The following is a 23,820-nucleotide window of genomic DNA, read 5'->3' on the forward strand; positions in this document are numbered from 1 at the left end:
AGCAGGGGGAGGGAAGAAAAGGAAGGCCTCCCCAACGAGGGAGGCCGAAGGGTCCAAGAAGGGAAGGACTCTTCCCCCGGACTATTCCGCCAACGCCGGTGAAGACGACGAGGATTGGCCTTCAAGAGCCAAGCCCCTGGCAAGATCGTAAGTATCGGGACTCCCGAATAACTTCATGGTTTTTCTTTTTGCCACACGATGTCTTTCTAATGCCGCATACAACCCTGCAGTCCGCCCAAGGACGATCTTGCCGCTTCGTCGAGCGGGACCTTGGGTACGTTGGATGTGAATAGTACTTCACTTCCAACCGCCTCCACCCCCCGTGACACCGACGACGCTGAGGTGGGATCCCAGAGAGGGACCCACCCGGAGGAGGAGGCCCCGGAGATGCCACAGGGCAACCTCTCGGACTTCGTACCGGACTCCGCACCGGAACCCCCAGTGGTTCCGGAGTCCGGCAGGCGGCCCCTTCGTAAGAAGGGCAAGACCGTGACGCTAGCGGCCTCCGTCCAACCGAAGGCGCAGGATAACTTGCTGGAGGCGCTCAACGGCGCTTCCATCGAGGAGGAACACCGCACTGTCATGAGTGCGGTGATTCAGAAGGTTCAGCTCGCCAAAAGCGGGTTGACCAAAGCCTGCAGCAGCCTTCTAACAGGCTTTGAGGTAAGAATATTAATATATGTAAAATAGTACCGCATAGATAGTAGCCCCTGATGCTCGGTTCGGTGTTCGGAAAGAAAAGCCGGACTGAGGATCTAAAAATATATACGCAGGAGTCTTAAAAAATATGTCAATATGGGGTTGCAGGCGGTGCTGCTGACCTCTGCCGCACTGACTGCAGAGATCGATGCTTTGAAGCAAAGCCTCAAGCGGTCCGAGAACGAGCTCGGCCGTGCCAAGAAGCAGCTCGAGGACAAGGAAGGTGAGTAAAACCTCATTAAAGTTGTACCTTACAGAAAAGGATTTGGTTGCAATAGAAATGACAAGGATAACGTGGGTACTTCAGGGGCCACGAACGATGTGGCGACCCTAAAGGAGGCGGTGTCCGCGGCCGAACGTAATGCGGCCGTGGAGCGTGCTGGGCGAGAGAAGCAGGAGGCGCGGGTGGCGGAGGTATAGCAAGAGCTCCAGGCTCTCATGGAAAAGCATGAGAGTTTGGAGCGCGACTCGAAGACTCGAGAGTCCGAGCTTGCATCGGCTCTTGAGAGTGCCAAAGCCGCTAAGGCCAAAGCCCACAAGGCCCTTCAGGAAATCGAGGCATTGAAGAAAATAGCGGCAGGTAAGGCATTTTTCATGCAAAGCAAGCATGTGAATGTGAATTACCTGTTACTTACCCAAATTCGGAGCTCTCCAGGAGCGTTCGCAGATCTGCGCTGCAGCGTGTCCGATGCTGCCGCTTTCTACAGGGCCGAGGAGGGGAGCTCGACGGAGAAGGTCTTCTGGTCTTAGTATGTTGAGGCCGGACATCCGGTGCCCCTTAGCGACCAGCTGAAGCAGCTGGTCGAGCTCCACAAGGTGGCCGAACAGGGCATGAAGGGCCTCATAGTTCGGCTGTGGCCCAAGGAGGCCATGCCTGGGAGCTACTTCGGCCTGGTGCGGCGGCTGGTGGATGCTTGTCCATGGGTTGAGGTCATCAAGCAATCCGCCTGTATTGAAGGTGCCCGTCGGGCCCTTGCCCGTGCTAAGGTGCAATGGGGCAAGATGGATGCTGAGAAGCTTTTGATGGACCCGCCACCGCCGGGCAAGGAGTATCGCACGCCCGAGATGTATTATAAGGGAGTCCTGAAGGGTGCCCGCATTATTGCGGGTGAGTGCTCCAAAAATGTAATATTTGAGTAGACTCGCATTTTGTTATCCTGTGCGCTGAAAACTTTGTTCATATGCGCTAATCAACGCTTGTTGATTTAAAATATTACCTTCTGTGCGGTTGTTTACCAAATCCGAGAGATGGCAAGTCGTCGACTTCAGCCCCCATGCCACGAGTGCTAGGGTGTTCGGGATAAATTTGAGCACTCTTGTTCCCATATTTGGGTCCATCTAGGGAGGCGCTCAACACAACGAACGAGGCAACCAGACTTATAATGCTTGAACACTCTCACTTAGCCATAGAATTCTATAATTTTAAATTTCAGCGAAGCCCCTAGTGTTCGGAAGGCCGAATTCGGGGCGCTATCCACGCCTGGGCCGGACAAAGCCGGTTCCTCGCTCTAAGCGGCATAAGTCTTTAGGGACTCGAAAAAAACCTCTCGAACAGCGACCGTCTCTCGCCTCATCATGACGGTCAGTTTTAGCTTTCTCCACTGAGGCGCTCGACCAGCTCAACTGGGGCGCAATCGCAGTGGTTCTCTTGTGCTACCTTAGCCGATACAACGGAATGTAAGGTACCAAAACATGGGAGCCGGGCAAACCCAACTATTGACCCAAGACATGATTCGGAGCCGATGCATATAATGCTATAAGTTCGGGGTGGCGCACTTGTGAAAGTGTTCGGACTTATCACACCATCATGTGGGGAACTTAAGCCCCTGGTGTATTTAGCCGTACCAAAGTGTACGGATGCGACATGTCATAATGAACATATGTATAAGAAAGGAATGCAATTATAAGCAAAAAGGTGCTGCATTGTTTATTCAAGAAATACTGCCATGAATGCAGAACGATACAAATAGTGCGGTAAGCAAGGGATGGGACTATTAAACATGTCCCCCTCCAGGGGTAGGCTGCGGAATGGTGTATAAAACAGATTTAATGCTCGTAATGGAGACCACCTGGATATTCGTCGTAGCCTTTCTCCTTCCCTGGTTGTTGCATCGTGAGTTCGGCCGGTCTACTTCCGGACAGGGCCTCTGGTGAACGGAGTCCTGTGGGTAAGAAAGAAAAAGAAAAAAAGAATGACACACTTGGGAGCCCCTGAAGTGGTTGAGCCGCATTCTGGGCCTGTCGTGGTCGTGCCCCTCCTCCTATGCCCATGGTATCTCCAGAGCGTAATGATGTACGCGATGGACCAGTCTTGTAATTTTGCGAGGGCTAGGGTTGGGGCCGCATTGCTACGCGTGCTCGGAACGTGCCAGTTGGTCTTGTTGTAGGTTACTCCGGGCGTTTAGCCGTGTCCGGTCGCTTAATGGCCGGACTCGAGAATTGCCTTAAGAGGCTGCATTGTACTTCTGTCGCGAGAGCCGCTGTATGTTCCTCTGTTCGGAGGGAGCGTTCAGTGTTTCCGTTGACCGTGATGACTCCTCGAGGGCCTGGCATCTTGAGCTTGAGGTATGCGTAGTGCGGCACCGCGTTGAACTTTGCAAACGCGGTCCGTCCGAGCAGAGCATGATAGCCGCTGCGGAACGGAACTATGTCGAAGATTAACTCCTCGCTTCGGAAGTTATCCGGGGATCCGAAAACCACTTCTAGTGTAACTGAGCCTGTACAATTGGCCTCTACACCTGGGATGACGCCTTTGAAGGTCGTCTTTGTGGGTTTAATCCTTGAGGGGTCTATGCCCATCTTGCGCACTGTGTCCTGATAAAGCAGGTTCAGGCTGCTGCCGCCGTCCATCAGGACTCTGGTGAGGTGAAATCCATCGACGATTGGGTCTAAAACCAATGCGGCGAATCCGCCGTGGCGGATGCTGGTGGGGTGGTCCCTTCGATCAAAAGTGATCGGGCAGGAGGACCATGGGTTGAACTTTGGGGCGACTGGCTCCATCGTGTATATGTCCCTGAGTGCACGCTTCCACTCCCTCTTGGGTATGTGGGTTGCGTATATCATGTTCACCGTCCGCACTTGTGGGGGGAAACCCTTCTGTCCTCTATTGTTCGGCGGTCGGGTCTCTTCTTCGTCATCGCTATGCAGCCCCTTGCCATTGTTTTCGGCAATTAGCTTGCCTGCCTGCTTGAATACCCAATAGTCCCTGTTGGTGTGGTTGGCTGGCTTTTCGGGGGTGCCGTGTATCTGGCACGAGCGATCGAGTATTCGGTCCAAATTGGATGGACCCGGAGTAGTTCTCTTGAATGGCTTTTTCCGCTGACCGGGTTTAGAGCCTCTGAATCCGGCATTGACTGCCGTATCCTCATTATTGTCGCCGTTAATGCGGCGTTTGTTCTTGTTGCGACGCGACCTGCCGTTGCGGTCCTTGGTATCCGGACTGCCAGAGTTTTTGCTGAGGTTGTTGTTGCGGGCTAGCCAGCTATCCTCTCCCGCGCAGAAGCGGGTCATGAGTGATGTGAGGGCTGCCATGGATTTCGGCTTTTCCTGTCCCAGGTGCCGGGCAAGCCACTCGTCGCGGATGTTATGTTTGAAGGTCACGAGGGCCTCCACATCCGGACAGTCGACGATTTGATTTTTCTTAGTTAAGAACCGTGTCCAGAATTGTCTGGCCGATTCGTCTGGCTGTTGAATTATGTGGCTTAGGTCGTCAGCGTCTGGTGGTCGCACATACGTGCCCTGGAAGTTATCAAGGAATGCGGCTTCCAGGTCCTCCCAATACCCAATTGATTCTGCTGGCAAGCTGTTAAGCCAATGCCGAGCTGGTCCTTTAAGCTTGAGTGGGAGGTATTTGATGGCGTGAAGATCGTCACCGCGGGCCATGTGGATATGAAGGAGATAGTCTTTGATCCAAACCGCGGGGTTTGTTGTGCCATCATAGGATTCAATATTCACGGGTTTAAACCCTTCGGGGATTTGATGATCCATTACTTCATCTGTGAATTATGGTGGGTGTGAGGCGCCTCTGTATTGGGCTATATCACGACGGAGCTCAAGCGAGCTTTGTCTACTGTGTTCGGCCGGACTTGCTGTGTCTGGCGCGACGGTTGTCGTCACGTGTCATGGGGCGCCCACGTGATCCGTAGATCGATCTTGATTGTCTTGCCCTATCCTCCAATATATCTCGCAAGTCCGGAGCGTTCCCCTGTGGCCTTGTGCTTTTCGAGCGATGCCGGGGTACGGTTCTAGTGGAGGGCCTAGAGGCCTCTCTGTCGCGGCCACGAGGTGGTCGGTCAGCCGTATTGTGCGCTGGTGATGCAGGTTTATATGCCTCCTCCTCTAATCGGGGGAGCAACTTGCATTTGGGGTAGCTTTTGGAGGGGCGTTCGAGCTCATGCTCTTCGGCCGCAAGGACTTCAGTCCATCTGTCGGCTAGCAGATCTTGATCAGCTCTAAGCTGTTGCTGCTTTTTCTTGAGGCTGTTTGCCATGGCCATAAGCCTGCGTTTAAAACGCTCTTGTTCAATGGGATCCTCAGGCACGACAAATTCATCGTCATCGAGGCTTGCCTCGTCTCCGGAGGGAGGCATGTAATTATCCTCCTCTACCTCTTCGTCTGCCGCTCTCTCATGAGGGCTGGCTTCTCCGTCCTCCTGTGCTGAATCTTGCTGGAGGGGGGTTTCTTCGGCACTGTCTGGGGTATTATTATCTCTGGTGCTGGAATCTCCATTCTTGCTGTGGCGGGATTTAGAGCAGCGCCGCTGACGCTGGCGCTTGGGCTGTTTCTTGGAGGGGTCTTCCTCCGCTGTTCCCTCGCCATTCCCATCCTTTGGGATATCCACCATGTATATGTCATATGACGAGGTGGCTTTCCAGTGCCCAGTAGGCGCTAGTTCTTGGTCGTCTCCGGCATAGTCGTCCATACCGTCGATGTCTTCGGAGTCGAAGTCTAGCATGTCGGTTAGATCGTCGACAGTGGCTACTAAGTGGGTGGTGGGTGGGATTTGAATTTCTTCGTCGTCCGCATCCCAACCGTCCTGACCGCAGTCCGGCCAGGGCTCTCCTGATAACGAGAGATACTTTAGCAAACTCAGGTTGTCGCCGAAAGGTGAGTGCTGAAAGATGTACGTAGCGGTGAACTCCACAATCGGCGCCCAATCGGATTCGATTGGAGGGGGCGTAGGAGGTTCGGAGTCCGGCAAGGAGTCCGGCACCTCGGAGTCACGAGCTTCACAAGGGACAAGGTCGGTATTCGGCTCTATCGCCATAGAGGTTGCAGCCCCCGAGGCGGTGTCTAACCACCCGTCCTCGATCTGCACAGCCGGCTCCGGATTGAGGGTCGGAGCGGACTCATGTGCGGCCTCCAGGGCACTGTCCGGCAGCAGAGCTAAATCATGCCCATCGTGACAGTGCGGCGCGCTCGGCTGTGGCTCGAATCCATCGAAGATCAAGTCTCCGCGGATGTCAGCCATGAAGTTCAGACTTCCAAATCTGACCTGGCGGCCAGGGGCATAGCTTTCGATCTGCTCCAGATGGCCGAAAGAATTGGCCCGCAGTGCAAAGCCGCCGAATACGAAGATCTGTCCAGGGAGAAAAGTCTCACCCTGGACCGCGTCGTTGTTGATGATCGAAGGTGCCATCGAGCCTATTGGTGACGACACAGAGGAACTCTCAATGAAAGCACCAATGCCGGTGTCAAAACCGGCGGATCTCGGGTAGGGGGTCCCGAACTGTGCGTCTAGGCGGATGGTAACAGGAGACAAGGGACAGGATGTTTTACCCAGGTTCGGGCCCTCTTGATGGAGGTAAAACCCTACGTCCTCCTTGATTAATATTGATGATGTGGGTATTACAAGAGTAGATCTACCACGAGATCAAGGAGGCTAAACCCTAGAAGCTAGCCTATGGTATGATTGTTGTTCGTCCTATGGACTAAAACCATCCGGTTTATATAAAGACTGGAGAGGGCTAGGGTTACACAGAGTCGGTTACAATGGTAGGAGATCTACATATCCGTATCGCCAAGCTTGCCTTCCACGCCAAGGAAAGTCCCATCCGGACACGGGACGAAGTCTTCAATCTTGTATCTTCATAGTCTTGGAGTCCGGCCGATGATGATAGTTCGGCTATCCGGACACCCTCTAGTCCAGGACTCCCTCAGTGGCTTTGCCACAAATACGATGTCAACTGCATAATCATGCAAGGCAATATGGCAATGATGATGCGTGTCATGATAAACGGAATGGTGGAAAGTTGCATGGCAATATATCTCGAAATGGCTATGGAAATGCCATAATAGGTAGGTACGGTGGCTGTTTTGAGGAAGATATAAGGAGGTTTATGTGTGATAGAGCGTACGTATCACGGGGTTTGGATGCACCGGCGAAGTTTGCACCAACTCTAAAGGTGAGAAAGGGCAATGCACGGTACCGAAGAGGCTAGCAATGATGGAAGGGTAAAAGTGTGTATAATCCATGGACTCACATTAGTCATAAAGAACTCATATACTTATTGCAAAAGTTTTATTAGCCCTCGAAGCAAAGTACTACTACACATGCTCCTAGGGGGGAGGTTTGTAGGAGTTAACCATCGCGCGCCCAACCTCCACACAAGGGAAGGCAATCAAAAGAGCACCCCATGCAATAAATTTGTTACACAACTTTTACCATACGTGCATGCTACGGGGCTTGCCAACTTCAACACAAGTATTCTTTAAATTCACAATCACCCAACTATCATGACTCTAATATCACCACCTCTATATCTCAAAACAATTATCAAGTATCAAATTGATCATAGCATCCAATTCACTTCCTATGACAGTTTTTATTATACCCAACTTGGATGCCCATCATTCTAGGACTAATTTTATAACCATAGAAAATACCATGCTGTTCTAAAAGACTCTCAAAATAATATAAGTGAAGCATGAGAGATCAACAATTTCAACAAAATCAAGCCACCGCCGTGCTCTAAAAAGCATAAGTGAAGCACATAGAGCAAAACTATCTAACTCAAAAGATATAAGTGAAGCACATAGAGTATTCTAATAAATTATAAATCAAGTGGGTTTCTCCCAAAAGGTGTGTACAGAAAGGATGATTGTAGTAATCTAAAAATCAAAGACTAATATCATACAAGACGCTCCAAGCAAAACACATATCATGTGGCGAATACAAATATAGCTCCAAGTAAAGTTACCGATAGATGAAGACGAAAGAGGGGATGCCTTCCGGGGCATCCCCAAGCTTAGGCTTTTGGTTATCCTTGAATATCTTGGGGTTCCATGGGAATCCCCAAGCTTAGGCTCTTTCCACTCCTTATTCCATAATCCATCAAATCTTTACCCAAAACTTGAAAACTTCACAACACAAAACTCAACAGGAAATCTCATAAGCTCCGTTAGTGCAAGAAAGAAACACCACCACATAAGATACTGTAATGAACTCATTATTTATTTATATTGGTGTTAAACCTACTGTATTACAACTTCTCTATGGTTCATACCCACCGATACTAGCCATAGATGCATCAAAATAAGCAAACGACACACGAAAAACAGAATCTGTCAAAAACAGAACAGTCTGTAGCAATCTATAACTCTCGAATACTTCTGGAACTCTAAAACTCCTACCAAAATAGGAAGTCCTGGGAAATTTGTCTATTGATCTACAGCAAAAAGAATCAACGCAAAATCACGTTTCTGTGAATTACTAAAATTATTTTCGTGCCTGCGAAGTTTCTGTTTTTTCAGTAGAATCAAATCAACTATCACTGTAGGTTATCCTATAGGTTCTATATGGCACAAACACTCATTAAAACATGAAAACACATCTAAACAGAAGATAGATGAAATATTTATTACTAAACAGAAGAAAAAAGCAAGAAACAAAAATAAAATTGGGTTGCCTCCCAACTAGCGCTATCGTTTAACGCCCCTAGCTAGGCATAAAAGTGAGGATAGATCTAAGTAGTGCCATCTTTGGCACTCAATTCATAAGTAGCTCGTATGATAGATTAATAAGGTAATTTGACTTTATTTCTTGTAAAGTGCTCCATGCCTTTCCTTAATGGAAATTGGAATCTAATATTCCCTTCCTTCATATCAATAATTTCACCAATCGTTCTAAGGAAAGGTCTACCAAGAATAATAGGACATGAAAGATTGCAATCTATGTCAAGAACGATAAAATCCACGGGCACATAATTCCTATTTGCAACCATAAGAAGATCATTGATCCTTCCCATAGGTTTCTTAATGGTGGAATCCACAAGGTGCAAATTTAAAGAGCAATCATCAAAATCATGGAAACCTAGAATATCACATAGAGTTTTTGGAATCGTGGAAACACTAGCAGCCAAATCACACAAAGCATAGCACTAATGATCTTTAAGTTTAATCTTTATAGTAGGTTCGCACTCATCATAAAATTTTCTAGGTATAGAAACTTCCAAATTAAGTTTTTCCTCATAAGAATGCATCAAGGCATCAACAATATGTTTGGTAAAAGCTTTATTTTGACTATAAGCATGAGGAGAATTCAGCACGGATTGCAACAAGGAAATACAATCTATTAAAGAACAATTGTCATAATTAAATTCCTTGAAATCCATAATAGTGGGTTCAATGCTATTTAAAGTCTTGACCTTTACAATCCCTCTTTTACCAAAATTAGCATCAAGATCTAAAAACTCCGAAAAATTGGGACGCCTTTTAACTATAGTTGACTCATCTCCAGTCCCATCATTATTAAGATTCATATTGAAAAATAAAGATTTAATAGGGGACACATCAATAACTTTTAGATCTTCATTATTATTTTCATGGAAACTAGAAGAACATGCTTTTACAAAGAAATCTTTCTTAGCACGCAATCTAGCGGTTCTTTCTTTGCACACATCAATGGAAATTCTCATGGCTTTGAGAGACTCATTGATATCATGCTTAGGAGAAGTAGATCTAAGTTTCAAAGAATCAACATCAAGCGAAAGTCTATCAACGTTCCTAGCCAAATCATCAACTTTAAGCAATTTTTCTTCAAGCAAAGCATTAAAATTCTTTTGAGAGATCATAAATTCTTTAACACTATTCTCAAAATCAGAGGGAATCTTATTAAAATTTCCATAAGAATTGTTGTAAGAATTACCATAATTATTAGAGGAATTGCTAGGGAATGGTCTAGGATTAAAGTTTCCTCTATAAGCGTTGTTACCAAAATTATTCCTACCAACAAAATTCACATCCATAGATTCATTATTATTCTCAATCAAAGTAGACAAAGGCATATCATTGGGATCAATAGGAGCACTCTTAGTAGCAAACAATTTCATAAGTTCATCCATCTCTCCACTCAAAACATTAATTTCTTCTATAGCATGCACTTTTTTACTAGTAGATCTTTTGGTGTGCCATTGAGAATAATTAGCCATAATGTTATCAAGGAGTTTAGTAGCTTCTCCTAAGGTGATTTCCATAAAAGTGCCTCCTGCGGCCGAATCTAAAAGATTTCTAGAAGCAAAATTCAATCCGGCATAAAAATTTTGTATGATCATCCATAAGTTCAAACCATGAGTAGGGCAATTGCGAATCATTAATTTTCTTTCCCAAGATTGGACAACATGCTCATGATCAAGTTGTTTAAAATTCATAATATCGTTCCTAATAGAGATGATCTTAGTGGGAGGAAAATACTTAGAGATAAAAGCATCTTTGCACTTATTCCATGAATCAATACTATTTTTAGGCAAAGACGAAAACCAAACTTTAGCACGATCTCTAAGTGAAAACAGAAATAACTTCAATTTAACAATATCATTATCCGTATCTTTCTTCTTTTGCATCTCACACAAATCAACAAAGTAGTTTAGATGGGTAGCGACATCTTCACTAGGAAGGCCGAAGAATTGATCTTTCATAACAAGATTCAACAAAGCAGCATTGATTTTGCAAGACTCAACATCATTAAGAGGAGCAATCAGAGTACTAAGGAAATCATTATTATTGGTATTGGAAAAGTCACACAATTTGGTATTATCTGGCGCCATCGTGACAAGCAATCCAACACACAAGCAAACAAAAAGGGAAGCGAAAGAGAGAGGAGATTGGGAAAGAGAGGGCAAATAAAACGGCAAGGGTGAAGTGGGGGAGAGGAAAATGAGAGGCAAATGACAAATAATGTAATGCGAGGGAGATAAGTTTGTGATGGGTACCTTGTATGTCTTGACTTGAGCGAAGACCTCCCCGGCAACGGCGCCAGAAATCCTTCTTGCTACGTCTTGAGCTTGCGTTGGTTTTCCTTGAAGAGGAAAGGGTGATGCAGCAAAGTAGCGTAAGTATTTCCCTCAGTTTTTGAGAACCAAGGTATCAATCCAGTAGGAGGCTCCTCAGAAGTCCCACGCACCTACACAAACAAACAAGAACCTCGCAACCAACACAATAAAGGGGTTGTCAATCCCTTCAAGGCCACTTGCGAAAGTGAGATCTGATAGAGATAATATAATAAGATAAATATTTTTGGTATTTTTATGACATAGATACAAATAAAAGTAGAGGGTAAACTTATATGATAAAAGATAGACCTGGGGGCCATAGGTTTCACTAGTGGCTTCTCTCAAGATAGCATAAGTATTACGGTGGGTGAACAAATTACTATCGAGCAATTGATAGAAAAGTGAATAGTTATGAGATTATCTAGGCATGATCATGTATATAGGCATCACGCCTGTGACAAGTAGATCGACTCCTACCTGCATCTACTACTATTACTCCACACATCGACCGACTCCTTCTTGCATCCAGAGTATTAAGTTCATAAAGAACAGAGTAACGCATTAAGAAAGATGACATGATGTAGAGGGATAAACTCATGCAATATGATATAAACCCCATCTTTTTATCCTCGATGACAAGAATACAATACGCGCCTTGCTGCCCCTGCTGTCACTAGGAAAGGACACCGCAAGATTGAACCCAAAGCTAAGCACTTCTACCATTCCAAGAAAGATCAATCTAGTAGGCCAAACCAAACTGATAATTCAAAGAGACTTGCAAAGCTAACTTAATCACACATAAAAGAATGCAGAGGAGATTCAAATATTTCTCATAGATAAACTTGATCATAAACCCACAATTCATCGGATCTCGACAAACACACCGGAAAAAGAGTTACATCGAATAGATCTCCAAGAACATCGAGGAGAACTTTGTATTCAGATTCAAAGAGAGAGAAGAAGCCATCTATCTAATAACTATGGACCTGAAGGTCTATGGTAAACTACTCACAACTCATAGGAGAGGCCTTGAAAATGATGTAGAGGCCCTCCATGGTCGATTCCCCCTCCGACGGAGCGCCGGCGAAGGCTCCAAGATGGGATCTCATGGATACAGAAGGTTGCGGCAGTGGAATTAGGTTTTCGTGGTGATCCTGGATGTTTTCGGGGTACGTGGGTATATATAGGAGGAAGAAATAGGTTAGTGGATGCTCGAGGGGCCCACGAAGGTGGGGGGGCGCCCACCCCTAGGGGCATGCCGGGCACCCTCGTGGCCACCTCCTCTGTTGCTTGACGTCCACTCCAAGTCCCCTGGATCATGTTTGTTCCAAAAAGATCGCTCCCGAAGGTTTCATTCCGTTTGGACTCTGTTTGATATTCCTTTTCTTCGAAGCACTGAAATAGGCAAAAAAATAGCAATTTGGGCTGCGCCTCCGGTTAGTAGGTTAGGTCCAAAAATGATATAAAAGTGTAAAGTAAAGCCCATAAACATCCAAAACGGGTAATATAATAGCATGGAACAATCAAAAATTATAGATACGTTGGGGACGTATTAATAGCATAAAAACCAAAGTTCAAATCGGTATGAAAAGTTCATACCATACCGAAACCATAAACCACAAAAACCATAAAATTGGTTCGGTTCCGTTTATTCTCCGTATGGTTTTTCGGTTCGGTTTTCAAATGCACAGAGTGAGGTGGAGAGGCTGCCACGGCGAAACCTATTTTCTTTTCCAGCGGGGAATAACCTATCTAGCTGTGGTGGGTGGTGGGTGATACGTCTCCAATGTATCTACTTTTCCAAACACTTTTGACCTTGTTTTGGACTCTAACTTGCATGATTTGAATGAAACTAACCCGGACTGACGCTGTTTTCGGCAGAACTGCCATGATGTTGTTTTATGTGTAGAAAAGAAAAGTTCTCTGAATGTCCTGAAAATCCACGGAGGCACTTTTTGGAATTAATAAGAAATTCTGGGCGAAAGAAATACACCAGGGGGCCCAGGGCTGTCCACGAGACAGGGGGGCGCACCCCCCCTTAGGGCGCGCCCCCCTATCTCATGGCCCCCTTGGACCTCCACCAACCTCAACTCCAACTCCATATATTCACGTTCGGGGAGAAAAAAATCAGACAGAAAGTTTCATCGCGTTTTACGACACAGAGCCGCCGCCAAGCCCTAATCTCTCTCGAGAGGGCTGATCTGGAGTCCGTTCGGGGCTCCGGAGAGGGGGGATTCGTCGTTGTCATCATCATCAACCATCCTCCATCACCAATTTCATGATGCTCACCGCCGTGCGTGAGTAATTCCATCGTAGGCTTGTTGGACGGTGATGGGTTGGATGAGATTTACCATGTAATCAAGTTAGTTTTGTTAGGGTTTGATCCCTAGTATCCACTATGTTCTGAGATTGATGTTGCTATGACTTTGCTATGCTTAATGCCTGTCACTAGGGCCCGAGTGCCATGATTTCAGATCTGAACCTATTATGTTTTCATGAATATATGTGTGTTCTTGATCCTATCTTGCAAGTCTATAGTCACCTATTATGTGTTATGATCCGACAACCCCGAAGTGACAATAATCGGGATACTTCTCGGTGATGACCGTAGTTTGAGGAGTTCATGTATTCACTATGTGCTAATGCTTTGTTCCGGTTCTCTATTAAAAGGAGGCCTTAATATCCCTTAGTTTTAGTTAGGACCCCTCTACCACGGGAGGGTAGGACAAAAGATGTCATGCAAGTTCTTTTTCATAAGCACGTATGACTATTTACGGAATACATGCCTACATTACATTGATGAATTGGAGCTAGTTCTGTGTCACCCTATGTTATAACTACTGCATGAGGAATCGCATCCGGCATAATTATCCATCACTAATCCATTGCCTACGAGCTTTTCACATATTGTTCTTCGCTTATTTACTTTTCCGTTGCTACTGTTATAACTACTACAAAAACCCAAAAACTATTATCTTTACTTTTGCCACCGTTACTTTTATTATCATACTACTTTGCTACTAAATACTTTGCTGCAGATACTAAGTTATCTAGGTGTGGTTGAATTGACAACTCAGCTGCTAATACTCAAGAATATTCTTTGGCTCCCCTTGTGTCGAATCAATAAATTTGGGTTGAATACTTTACCCTCAAAAGCTGTTGCGATCCCCTACAGTTGTGGGTTATCAAGACTAATTTCTGGCGCCGTTGCCGGGGAGCGTAGCTCTATTCTCTGTGTCACTTGGGATCTATATCTGTTGATCACTATGAAGCACTTGAAAGACGACAGAACCAAGATTTTGCCCTCAACTACGAGGGGAGGTAAGGAACTGCCATCTAGGTCTGCACTAGATTCTCCTTCCATTATTAGTAAGCTTGCGACACCTAAACCTGCTACTTCTATGAATTCTGATATGTCGCATGCTGTTGATGATGCCACTTCTGCTATGCATGATGAAACTACTTCTGTGCGTGATACTACTTTGCCATTAGGTGAATTTCTTGATGAACTACTTGCTAGAGTTAGGGGGAATGAAATTACTGAAGAACCTATTATTAATGATAGTGATGCTGAAGGTTCTCCCAATGATTATGTATTGCCTATTGTTCCTAAGGGTTATGTTATGAATGAAGAAGCTACTAGGGAAATCTTTGCTTGCAATGATAGATATGATCTTAACAAATTATTAGCTAAATGGAAGCAGCAGTCTCTTAATGCTAGAATGAAACCCGACCCTGCTTTTGCTACTTCACCTATCAGTGTTACTGAAAAGGATTATGAATTCTCTATTGATCCTGAGATTATTACTTTAGTTGAATCTAATCCTTTTTATGGCCTTGAATCTGAAACTGTTGTGGCACATCTTACCAAGTTGAATGATATAGCTACCCTATTTACTAATGATGAGAAGTCTCGCTATTTTTATATCCTTAAGATATTTCCGTTCTCATTAAAGGGTGATGCTAAGACTTGGTATAATTCTCTTTCTCCTGGTTGTGTGCATAGTCCCCAGGATATGATTTATTACTTCTCTACTAAATATTTCCCTGCTCATAAGAAACAAGCTGCCTTGCAGGAAATATATAATTTTTTGCAAATCAAAGAAGAGAGTCTCCCACAAGCTTGGGGGAGTCTTCTCCGGTTACTTAATGCTTTGCCTGATCATCCTCCTAAGAAAAATGAAATACTTTATATCTTTTATAATGGACTAACCGATGCTTCCAAGGACTACTTGGATAGTTGTGCTGGTTGTGTTTTCAGGGAAAGAATAGTCAACGAAGCTAAAATATTATTGAATAATATGTTGACTAATGAAAATAATTGGACTCTTCCTGAGCCAATTCCTGAAGCAATTCCTGAACCAATTGAGCCAACTCCTGAGCCTATTCCTAAACCCACTCCGAAGAAGAGAGGTGTTTTATTTCTCAGTCCCGAAGATATGCAAGAGGCAAAGAAATCAATGAAAGAAAAAGGTATTAAAGCTAAAGATGTTAAGAATTTACCTCCTATTGAAGAAATACATGGTCTTAATATACCGCCTGTTGAAGAACCATATTGTCTTGATAACCCTACACAGGTAGTAAAGGTAAATTCTCTCTATAGATATGATAAAGTTGAAATCCCCTCTACTAAATTTCATAGCCCGTGCTTAAGATGAATTTGATGACTTTATGGCTAGACAAGAAAATTTTAATGCTTATGTTGGTAGAGATTTAAAGAATAATACTTTCAAGATAGGATGCGTGAGCGATAATATGGCTAGAGTTAAAGGTGAACTTCAACTCATTAGCAAATATGCTTCTATGGTTGCTACTCAAGCTGAGCAAGTACTTAAAGCTCAAAATGATTTGCTTGATGAATTAAATAATAAAAATGACTTTGTTGTTAGAGTGGCTACTAGAACTGGTAGAATGACTCAGGAACATTTGTATCCTGAAGGCCACCCTAAGAGAATCGAGCAAGATTCTCAGAGAAATAATTTAGAGGCACCTAGTTCTTCTAAAAAGAAGAAGAAGAAAAACGATAGGACTTTGCATGCTTCTAGTGAACCTACTGTAGACACACCTGTGAATCCCAATGATATTTCTATTTCTGATGCTGAAACTCAATCAGGTGATGATCATGAACCTAGTGATAATGTTAATGATAATGTTCATGTTGATGCTCAACCTAGCAAAAACAATGATGTAGAGATTGAACCTGCTGTTGATCTCGATAACCCACAATCAAAGAATCAACGTTATGATAAGAGAGATTTTGGTGCTAGGAAGCACGGTAAAGAAAGAGAACCATGGGTTCAGAAACCCATGCCCTTTCCTCCTAAACCATCCAAGTCAAAGGATGAGGAGGATTTTGAGCGCTTTGCGGAAATGATTAGACCTATTTTCTTACGTATGCGCTTAACTGATATGCTCAAAGTAAATCCTTATGCTAAGTATATGAAGGATATCATTTCAAACAAAAGAAAGATACCGGAAGTTGAGATTTCCACCATGCTTGCTAATTACACCTTTAAGGGTGGAATACCAAAGAAACTTGGAGATCCGGGTGTGGCAACTATACCATGCTCCATTAAAAGAAATTATGTTAGAACTTCTTTATGTGATCTTGGAGCCGGTGTTAGTGTTATGCCTCTCTCTTTATATCGTAGACTTGAATTGAATAATTGACACTTACTGAAATATCTTTACAAATGGCTGATAAATCAACTGCTATACCTGTCGGTATTTGTGAGGATGTGCCTACTGTGGTTGCAAATGTCACTATCTTAATGGACTTTGTTATTCTTGATATTCCCGAGGACGATAATATGTCTATTATCCTTGGTAGACCTTTTCTTAATACTGTAGGGGCTATTATTGATTGCAACAAAGGCAATGTCACTTTTCATGTTAATGGTAATGAGCATACGATACACTTTCCGAGGAAACAATCTCAAGTTCATAGCATCAATTCTATTGGACAAGTTCCAACTATTATTATTGGAGGTTTTGAATTTCCTCTCCCTACTGTCAAGAAAAAGTATGATATTCTTATTGTTGGGGATTTTCATATCCCTGTTGAGGTAACTTAGTGTTATTCAAAATTTCTCCGGTTCCGTGTTATTCGGAATGAGTTTGTTAACAAGAGTTAATCAACGTTGTTAGTGGATTCATTTTGATGATCACGAGATGGATGAAACTAGAAGGCACAACCTTCTGTACCCTCTTTTTACTTTCTGTTATTTAGAATAATTAAAGCAAAAATAGTATTATCCTTCTGTTTTCCGAATTATCCGTGCATTAAAAAATAGTCCGAAAATAAAAGTGCTCCCAATGCCCTGCAAATTTAGTATGATTTTTTCTGGAATATTTGAGGATGTTAGGCACTGAAATCACTGCAGGAGGGGCAAGCACCAGGCCACGAGAGTGGAGGGCGCCCCCCCTATAGGGCGCGCCCCTTATCTCGTGGGCCCTTGGTGGCCCCCCTCCACTTATGCCAGCACCCACACACTTCATCTTCTACCCAAAAATCCCCATCCAGCTCAAGCACGAGTTCTAGCTCGTTTTGCTGCGATTTTCGATCTCCTTGCTCAAAGCTCCATTTACAAAACTGCTTTGGGAGATTGTTGCCTGGTATGTGACTCCTCCATTGGTCCAATTAGTTTTTGTTCTAGTGCTTTATTCATTGCAATTTTTTGCTACATAGGTGACCATGTTCTTGAGCTTGCATGTTAAATTTTTTAGGTTCCAAGCAATTCCAATGCATGATATAGGCTCTAGGCACTTGTAGGAGTAGTTTCTATCAATCTTGTTTAGTTTTATTCACTTTTATTTTGAAGTTACTAAAATTTCAGAAATTTTTAGAAAATGTTGAGGAAACTTTTGAAGGGCTCTTCTAGCCAAACTCTCAGGAAAAACAAGCCAAAGAGAAGGAAAAAGCCAAGTATAATCTTCCTCGCTTAGCGGAAGTACAGTCGTGTGAATGGCCATGCAAGGATTTCTTGAAAGAAGCTGGAATTCATGAAGGCTTTTATGCTTTAATCGAGACTACAGGCCTCACTGGTTTCATCAACGACCGAATCGATCAGTATCTCTTACTCACCAATACTTTCATGCAAAACTTTTATTATTATCCTAAGAAGTCACCGCATGCAGTATCATTTCATTTATATGATGAATTCAAAGAAATGTCTTTACGTCATTTTTGCGCAGTATGTAGGATACCTTATGAGGGAGAATTAGAGGAACCCCATCGTGAAGATGTGGGTGGCTTTGTTAATACTATTGTTGTAGAGGAGCCAAAGAAGGGCTCTGAGGCAAAAGTCTCTAGCATACACTCTCCTGTTTTATGCTACTTTGCCATATTTGCTAGTAGATGCTTGATTGGTTGTGGAAATAGTGGAAACTTGAGCGTTTCTGATATTATCATTCTTCAACATGCCTTGCTTGGAGACAATACTTTTAGCATGGATGCCGTCATTGCTAAACGGCTAGCCCTGAATCATACAAAAGGCCCCATTTTTGGAGGTATCTATGCTGCACGTCTTGCTAAACATTTTCAGATACCCATTAGGCACCATGAGAAGGAAGAGATAAAATTGCCTCCTCACATTTTAGATTACAAGAGCATGGTAGCACACAAGTTTATTGTTGACAACGAAGAGAAGATGCTCTTGTATAAACTTAGATTTAATAAGAAACACATTGAGATTATTATTTTGCATGCGCCTCTGTTGTTTGATTTGCTTGCAGAAAATCTTCTTGTCACACCGGAAGCGGTGAATAATCATCGAGCCCAAGCTTTCTCCAGAACCTGAACCTGAGCAAGAACCTGAACTGGACCCTTATCGTTCATCATCTGTCCAGTGGGATCCGGAGATGACCAGCAGTGGTATCCTGATTACACCTCCCATTACACCGGGGAGAGTAGCGGCGGTCCTTGGTATTAAACCAACTTAGGCCAAAAGCCTAAGCTTGGGGGAGTACGTATTTCTCACCGACTTTACATTCATGTTCACACACTAGTCGTCGGTGCTCATACTCTTTCATTGTATTATCCATGCTAGTTTAAATTTCTTTTTCTAGTTTTCTTCTTGTGTGTTTGATAAACTTTAAGAAAAAACCAGAAAAATTAGTTATTTTAAAATTCTAAGCTTGTAATAGAAATTAAAATGAAAACCCAAAAAGATTTCTAGTTCTTCTTCTTACTTGTTGGGAGCTTTCCTGTGTAAATAGTTTTATTTTCTTTTCTTTCCTTTGGGGGTCGAGAAGACTATATTGAAAATGCTTAGTGGCTCTCATTTGCATGATTGTTTATTTAACTTAGAGCCCATATTACTTGTCTTCTCTCTTGAGTTGAATGCTTGCATTCCAGCTTAGTCCAATGCACGTGCACTCTTATTATTATACACATCGTTCGGTCGTGCAAGTGAAAGGCACTAATGACGATACATGATGGACTTATTGGGATGAGAAAAGATGGTATGAACTCGACCTCTCTTGTTTTTGTAAATATGATGAGTTCATCGTTTCCGAGTCAGCTATATGAAGTAAACATATTTGCAATGACATTTAGAGATTATAGTTGCTTGTGCCATGCTTGATTAGCTATGAGTTATAATGGTTTACCTTGCGTGCCAACATGCTATTAGAATGATTATGATGTGGTATGATGGGATGGTATCCTCCTTTGAATGAATTGAGTGACTCGACTTGGCACATGTTCACGCATGTATTTGAATCAAATCAACATAGCCTTCTTGATATTTATGTTCATGGTGGATTATATCCTACTCATGCTTGTATTCGGTGTGAATTAATTTTAATGCATGTTCATGACTGTTTTTGCTCTCTCAGTTGCTCGCTTCCCAGTCTTTTGCTAGCTTTCACTTGTACTAAGCGGGAATACTGCTTGTGCATCCAAACTCCTTAAACACCAAAGTTGTTCCTTATGAGTCCACCATACCTTCCTATATGCAGTATTTACCTGTCGTTCCAAGTAAATTTTTATGTGCCAAACTCCAAACCTTCAAATGAAATTCTGTTTTGTATGCTCGAGCAGCTCATGTTACAACTAGGGCTGCCTATATCTTCCATGCTAGGTGGGTTATTCTCACGAGGAGTGGACTCCGCTCCTCATTCATGAGAAAGGGCTGGTAACCGGGATGCCCAGTCCCATGATCCAAAAAGATCAAAGCAAATCAAAATAATTAAACAAAACTCCCCCAGGGCTGTTGATTAGTTGGAGGCACTCGTTGTTTCGAGCAAGCCATGGATTGATGCTTGTTGGTGGTTGGGGGAGTATAAACCTTTACCATTCTATTTGGGAACTGCCTACAATGCATTTAGTATGGAAGATACAGCCATCTCATATTTGTTGCGTTGACAGTGAAAGTATGCCACTCAAAATGTTATTCAATCTCATATTTTAAAATCGAGCTCTGACACCTCTACAAATCCCTGCTTCCCTCTACGAAGGGCCTATCTATTTACTTTTATGTTGAGTCATCACCCTTCTTATTAAAAAGCACCCGCTGGAGAGCACACTGTCATTTGCATTCATTTCTATTGGTTTATATTGGGTATGACTTGACTAGATCTCTTTTACCATGAACTACAATGTTTAGTCGGTCCTTGATCTTTAACGGTGCTTTGAATTTATGTTTTGCAGTCTCAGAAAGGGCTAGCGAGATACCATTTTGTTATATCATGTTATGATTATTTTGAGAAAGTGTTGTCATCCGAGTTTTATTATTATGGCTCGCTAGCTGATCATGCTATTGATATGAGTAATTGTGAGACCTAAGTGTTATTGTGAGTATGGTTAGTTCATAGTATTTGCTGAAACATGAATGCTGGCTTTTCATGTTTACAACAACAAGAGCAAACAGAGTTTGTAAAAGTTTTTCTTTATCACTTTTCAGTTTATCAACTGAATTGCTTGAGGACAAGCAAAGGTTTAAGCTTGGGGGAGTTGATACGTCACCAACGTATCTACTTTTCCAAACACTTTTGCCCTTGTTTTGGACTCTAACTTGCATGATTTGAATGAAACTAACCCGGACTGACGCTGTTTTTAGCAGAACTGCCATAATCTAGTTTTATGTGTAGAAAAGAAAAGTTCTCGGAATGTCCTGAAAATCCACGGAGGCACCTTTCGGAATTACTAAGAATTTCTGGGCGAAAGAGATACACCAGGGGGCCCAGGGCCTGTCCACGAGACAGGGGGGCGCCCCCCTGTAGGGCGTGCCCCCCTATCTCGTAGCCCCCCTGGACCTCCACTGACCTCAACTCCAACTCCATATATTCATGTTCGAGGAGAAAAAAATCAGAGAGAAAGTTTCATCGCGTTTTACGACACTGAGCCACCGCCAAGCCCTAATCTCTCTTGGGAGGGCTGATCTGGAGTCCGTTCGGGGCTCCGGAGAGGGGGATTCGTCGCCGTCGTCATCATCAACCATCCTCCGTCACCAATTTCATGATGCTCACCACCGTGCGTGAGTAATTCCATCGTAGGCTTGCTGGACGGTGATGGGTTGGATGATATTTACCATGTAATCAAGTTAGTTTTGTTAGGGTTTGATCCCTAGTATCCACTATGTTCTAAGATTGATGTTGCTATGACTTTGCTATGCTTAATGCTTGCCACTAGGGCCCGAGTGCCATGATTTCAGATCTGAACCTATTATGTTTTCATGAATATATGTGTGTTCTTGATCCTATCTTGCAAGTCTATAGTCACCTATTATGTGTTATGATCCGACAACCCCGAAGCGACAATAATCGGGATACTTCTCGGTGATGACCGTAGTTTGAGGAGTTCATGTATTCACTATGTGCTAATGCTTTGTTCCAGTTCTCTATTAAAAGGAGGCCTTAATATCCCTTAGTTTCCGTTAGGACCCCGCCGCCACGGGAGGGTAGGACAAAAGATGTCATGCAAGTTCTTTTCCATAAGCACGTATGACTATTTACGGAATACATGCCTACATTACATTGATGAATTGGAGCTAGTTCTGTGTCACCCTATGTTATAGCTATTGCATGACGAATCGCATCCGGCATAATTATCCATCACTGATCCATTGCCTACGAGCTTTTCACATATTGTTCTTCTCTTATTTACTTTTCCGTTGCTACTGTTACAACTACTACAAAAACCCAAAAAACTATTATCTTTACTTTTGCCACCGTTACTTTTATTATCATACTACTTTGCTACTAAATACTTTGCTGCATATACTAAGTTATCCAGGTATGGTTGAATTGACAACTCAACTGCTAATACTCAAGAATATTCTTTGGCTCCCCTTGTGTCGAATCAATAAATTTGGGTTGAATACTTTACCCTCGAAAGATGTTGCGATCCCCTACACTTGTGGGTTATCAAGACTAATTTCTGGCGCCGTTGCCGGGGAGCATAGCTCTATTCTCTGAGTCACTTGGGATTTATATTTGTTGATCACTATGAAGAACTTGAAAGACGACAGAACCAAGATTTTGCCCTCAACTACGAGGGGAGGTAAGGAACTGCCATCTAGCTCTGCACTAGATTCTCCTTCCGTTATTAGTAAGCTTGCGACACCTAAACCTGCTACTGCTATGAATTCTGATATGTCGCATGTTATTGTTGATGCCACTTCTGCTATGCATGATGTAACTACTTCTGTGCTTGATACTACTTTTCCATTAGGTGAATTTCTTGATGAACAACTTGCTAGAGTTAGGGAGAATGAAATTACTGAAGAACCTATTATTGATGATAGTGATGATGAAGGTTCTCCCAATGATTACGTATTGCCTGTTGTTCCTAAGGGTTATGTTATGAATGAAGAAGCTGCTAGGGAAATCTTTGCTTGCAATGATATGATCTTAACAAATTATTAGCTAAATGGAAGCAGCAGTCTTTTAATGCTAGAATGAAACCCGACCCTACTTTTGCTACTTCACCTATCTGTGTTACTGATAAGGGTTATGAATTCTCTGTTAATCCTGAGATTATTACTTTAGTTGAATCTGATCCTTTTTAATGCCTTGAATCTGAAACTGTTGTGGCACATCTTACCAAGTTGAATGATATAGCTACCCTATTTACTAATTGTCGTAGAATTGTCACGACAGATGTCCTCTTGCAAGGACTTAGTTTTGGGGCCATCGCAACTAGAAAGCTTAAAGGGGTTATTGGGACAAAGGACACGAGAGATTTATACTAGTTCGTCCCCTTACGGTGAAGGTAAGGCCTACGTCTAGTTGGGTCGATATTGCTTGATGTTTGGATGACCAGGGAGCGAGATACGCTATGCCCGGTTCTCGATGAGTTGTTTCTTGCCCTAAACCGCCAGCGGGTCGTCCCCTTATATACATGGGTGGACGCCCTGCGGCCTACAGAGTCCCGACCGGCTCATAGACAGTGTCCGGCTCGGGGACTTGTTAATTCTACCTTATATTATAAGTCATGTCATCATTGCGGTTTACCACTATGGGCCTTAAGCCGCCTGCGGGCCTTAGACCCTTTATTGAACCGCCATCTTGATGCTTGGTCTTGGGCTTCTTTCTGGTGAGTCTTCTTTGCGTAACCCGGCCCCTCCTGGGCGGCTTACACAAATAGTTATATCCCCAACATTAGGCCCCAGATTGATTTGAACCGGTTCATGTCAATCTTAAAATATCTTAAGAAACGGACCTTTAGCCTTCTGCATGTGCAAAGGTTTTTAACCCGCCATGACGTCATCTTCTAGATCCGCGTTACCCCGCCGCGACGTAATCTTTACTTAAATTCATATTTTACTCCGCCATGTCCTCCAATGGATCTTTGCTTTTATTAACCGTTTCGAAAACTGAGGCGTCGGGGCCGCTGAATAATGATGTTTAG

Source organism: Triticum dicoccoides, chromosome 1B (genome assembly GCF_002162155.2).
Source record: "Triticum dicoccoides isolate Atlit2015 ecotype Zavitan chromosome 1B, WEW_v2.0, whole genome shotgun sequence".
Classification (NCBI taxonomy): domain Eukaryota; kingdom Viridiplantae; phylum Streptophyta; class Magnoliopsida; order Poales; family Poaceae; genus Triticum; species Triticum dicoccoides.